Source organism: Coptis chinensis, chromosome 4 (assembly GCF_015680905.1).
Source record: "Coptis chinensis isolate HL-2020 chromosome 4, ASM1568090v1, whole genome shotgun sequence".
Taxonomy (NCBI): domain Eukaryota; kingdom Viridiplantae; phylum Streptophyta; class Magnoliopsida; order Ranunculales; family Ranunculaceae; genus Coptis; species Coptis chinensis.
In genome coordinates, this window is record NC_141459.1 from 45,199,519 (window position 1) to 45,204,564 (window position 5,046).

Below are 5,046 nucleotides of genomic sequence, written 5' to 3' on the forward strand. Positions count from 1 at the left end.
GGATTTTGACGAAAGAATTGAATTTTCTGAAGCATTTCAGTTGTTTTCTTCTGAGTGTAAAATTGAAGCATAAAAGCTTGAACTAGTTTATTCCATGTGTCTATGGACTATGGTTGTTGTCCTGCTAGCCAGATTGACGCTTTTTCCGTTAAAGTGAATGGAAATAGTCGAAGCAAGAGTTGTTCCTTAGAGATCACTCTTTGGATGGTGAAATGTTGTTGCCACTTGTTGAAGCCATTTAAGATGATTGTAAGGTTTTTCGTGCTCCAAACCATGATATATAGGTAACAAACTGAAAACGTTTGGTGGGATACTTAAAATCACCGACAATGTCCTCAAGTTTGATGCGGGGAAGAAGGTCCTTCTTGTAATGCAAGATAGAACTCGAGAGGGGCTTCTCTGCTGGTGGAGGATCGTCGGCCATAATGACAGAAGTTGATGGCGACGAAGGATTGTGATGAAGGTAATTAGTAGTAGAAGAACAATTTTTAGGTGAAAACTTACGCAATTGCTTATCGTATTTTTTTCGACGATAGGTATGTTCAATTTCTTTAGTGGAACCAGACCTTAATCTCATGCAAGCATAAATTTAGATCTAACTTACAGAAGGAATTTAGTAGGACTCGAATTTTATTATTATCTTAAGCATTAGAGTTTAACAACATATGCCTAAGCTGCTGCTAACGTAGCAGTGAAGCTAGGAATACGTGTGCATAAACCAACAACCAGGTCACAAGAGAGATATGAGGGAGGCTTTCCATGCAAGCACGGTTCTAATTAAGTAACCTCAATCTTTCAAGTTTCCTAGACACCATTGGAATATGATTTAAGATTTATGGAATTAAAATTTATGCAAAGGCGGTATTAATTTTAATATTTTTTTTTAATTTTTTTTTAAATTTTTTTTTAGAGATTTATGCAAGGGTTAAAATACAAACATGCAAATACGATCTACTCATACAATACTAGGTGCAGTAGCATGTGAAGATACTCTACTCATACGTATAGCTATACGAATAGGCAAGTTTGTGTCATCGATAAATATTTCCATACGTACAGGCAAATATACATTAGTAATACGTATATGTACGCTAATTTGTAAATCGATATTACGTGAAACGATATCAACAAGAATGCTTAATTTGAATCACTCATACGTATCTAAATACATTAGCATACGAATATAGTATACATACACAGAATAGACGACAAAACTAAACATGCAAAGTATTATACCTAAACTAAAATACGACTCTTGTATTGTATAATAAATCGATTTCGACAATACTCATTGAGATTGCGAATGTCCTATAGAGAGCAGCTTTACCCCGTAGGGTTTAGAAATAACTTACCCAACTCAGATTTTAACCCTCGTTGGAATGTTCTCCTCTTTCTTGACAAAATCGACTTATTAAACAACACCATTTTCTAAAATGATGATTTTGGAGGGGAAAACAGTTGATTTTGACCTCGAAAATGACCTCAGCTCGGTGGAGACAGCGTGCGCGTCGTCGAGATTTTTCCGAATTGAGCTCACATGCGTGATTCAGAGAACCGTAGCCAAAGTTATGGCCAAAATACCAAAACACATCCTAATTACTATGTATAACTCCTAAGTTATAGATGCTAACATGCAAATAATCACTCATTCGGTAATATATATGCTAAACATGTGACTTAGATATAGATATATAGATAACCATGCAAAACAGTTCCATTTGTATGTATATATACATTAATATGTAATTCATGACCGTTAACCGCATATATATATTCACAGCATATTCACATGATTCATGCATAATTCTAGGCTAATAAAAAATAATAATCCATAAATTTTTCCTAATACTATATACATGGCATACAAAAAAAAAAAAAAAAAAAAAATACAATAATACTGAAAATTTGGAACCTATAGCTTCCCGCTTTTTCGCCCTTGAACTGAAACAAACGTTTCAATTCATCGACGCGATTAATCCCAAAGGATTATTGAATTTTTCAGTGCAGGGCCAGATATTTAGGCACTGCGCCGCGACTTCGATCTGATGCCGACGCGTGTCATTTAATTCAGAATGATTTCAATTTTGTACAGACTCTTATAATCACCGAATTGTTGTTTCCCAATCCTAACTTTTGGTACGGAAGTGGAACGAAAAATTTGTGAGATTACAGGTCTATTTCGAGGAAAAAAATTTAATTTTAATAAAAAAACGTAAAACGAACGAAAAGGAAATGAAGGAAGAGAATGCGGGTTCCCCCTTGATGCAACTTCCGATCAGAGCACAAGTTCTATGGCTTTAGAACAAAGCCCGCCATTTGATATATGCTTGTTTAACACTACTTAGAGGTTTGAACTCTCTAAATTGATGCAAAAGCACTCAAGGTTCCTTACTCACGATCTTCGTTTTATTAGAGTTTGAATAAGGATTGAACTAACCTAAAGTTTAGAACAACTACAAATTGGATGTTACAATTGAGGGAACTAAGGAGTAAGGTTATAATATTAAAGCTAGGATTTCCTTCCTACACAAACATTAAGAAAGACATTAAAGTTTGAAAACATGCACTTAATACCAAAATAGAGATTTGAAAGAAAAGGTGGAGAGTTAATCCTCCTCATGTGAAACTATCATTAGATGTTGATTTGAAAAAGGTTATTTGATCCTTCCTAGACTCATAGACAAGCCCCTAATGGAAGAAAAGATTTGATCCCTAGCATGTATGGCTCACTTAAGAGCTCACACATGCTAGCAAGTGGAACTAAACAATGACTTATCTCTAAGCTCATTGCTTTGATTCCTAACTAGACACTACACCAACTATCATTTTGGGATAGGGTGTAGAGCTAGTTGTTCTTCCTAACAACCTACCAAACCAACAAAAATTGATTTACCCTCACATGAGTTGGATTAACTCCCCAAAAGGGAAGTTAGCTCATGATCCTTGGGACAAGGATTTATAAACTAAAAAAAAACACAAAAAAGAGAGAGAGAAAGAAAGAAAATAAACAATCAAACTCACTGATATATTTATTTTCTAGAAGAAAACAAGTGTTTCCTCCATTAAAACTATTACAAGCTTCTTACAAAAACTAAAAACTAACTTCTGATTTTTTTTCACTAAGGAACTAAAATAATGCCATGTGAGGAAAATAAGTCAAGGGAGTAAATGGAGTGTCCCCCACCCTTGTCTAATTTCTTCTCCATTTGAGAGAAATCTCATTTCCTCCCACGTGAATCATCAAACCACATTAATTCATTTTTATCCACCACATTAAAACAAAGTGACACCTTGCCTTTTTTTTCACTATTAACACCTAATCTAATTTATTACATGCAAGGTGTCAACTTTGCACCAATAATTTGTTATTTTTGTCTTGACATGCTCCATGATTGATGACTCATCCAATCTTGTGGCCCCGCATAGTGGGTCCATATGCAGTCCAGTGGCGGTCCGGTATTTTGGGCAGTTTTACAACTTCCCGCCTATGCATAGAATTCATCGCCCTGATTGTCTGAGCAGCTCTCTTGTCGCATTCGGAGTCCTGGTTCGAGAGGTAGGAGCTTTGGAAGTTTGATGCTTCTGTGCGGATTTGGAAGAATTCATATATACGCCGTTCCTCGTGCTTTTATCGCAGGTTTAACCAATATTTCCATGTTTAATGCAAAACACGCAATGATGTATGAAAACATATTTATTTCATGATTATTAAACACATAATTAACCAAATTTATGTCTCAATGGGGTTTCATAATACACTTTTGGGTGCTTATCACCTACATTCTGAAAGAAGGCTGGTGAGCTCTTGGTAGAGACCTCTGAGTTCTATTCCAAAGTGGTGTATGAGGTAAAGAAGAGGTCAGCTGAAAATGCCATTCCTTTTTCTTTGAGAGTACTAGATGTTTCTGAAGAGTCCTTCAATGCAGCTAGACAAGTTAAGTTTGAGGAGGCTATTGAGGCTACTGGGTATGTTTCTCAGTTGGATGATCAGGTGTGGGTGACCAACCTTTTCATCTAATTTCCTAATCTGAATACCAGTATCTCAGGGATTCAGAATGAACTTATGCCTCCTCATCTTTTGAAGAAGACACCGATGATGACATGCCTCCCATTCATCTTCTTTTTTTGCATGTGCTAGTTTCAATTGAGTGTTCTATTCAGCCTTCAACTGTTCCAGCCAATCCAACCACACAGTCAGTTCCTAAGAGTGGTCCAGGAGCTCTTGATGCTGGTGTAGCAGCAAGTACTGATGCTGAACCGAAATTTGATTCTACACCTGCTCAACAAGTTAAGTAAAGACTTAGCTATTCAATTCATGATTTAGAAAACATTGAAAACATTTATTTTGAAACAATTTTTCTATGGGTCTATAATATTGAGCTATGTTGCTCACATACTATTTACTTACTGAGCTCTGCAGCTAGCTATTCTCGTTTATGCATGCATTTAAAACATTCTATGTTATATAGCATATAATGACATGTACTACTATGCATATTCTACCCCTGATGCCCCCAAAGTTCATTTGGAACAACAATAGGTGACTCTTACAGGCTAAACAGGTTAAAATGAGGCGTAACCAGAGTCTAATCAGGATATCATGGGAGCCATCCAAGTTTAACCGTAACTGAAAGTTCGATCGTAATAGAGACACAACATCACAGAGGAGCCATGCGTTTATGCAAAGGTAACTTTGTGCCTTAGCACAACATCGTGTTTAATAATGATAGGTCTTGTCTATTTAAAAAATAGATAGGTTATCGCCAGAACAACAATGGGGGAGTCTTCCTCAGCGCGATCATGTCGATATAATTCAGGCCAATGATTACTTACTAGGATTTGGATCTAACCCAGATCTTCCCAACAACTCCCATTAGTGATGTTATGTGAGCACAAGGAATTGACATACAGTTCGGGCTCCCAAAAACATTATCTCTGGTTCGAAGTCAAGCTGGCATACAGTTTACTAAACAGTTAGTGTGGTTAGATTCCCTAAAAGCTTAACCCATCAAGGATAATCTCAGTCTTAAAGAACTAGCGCCGTAC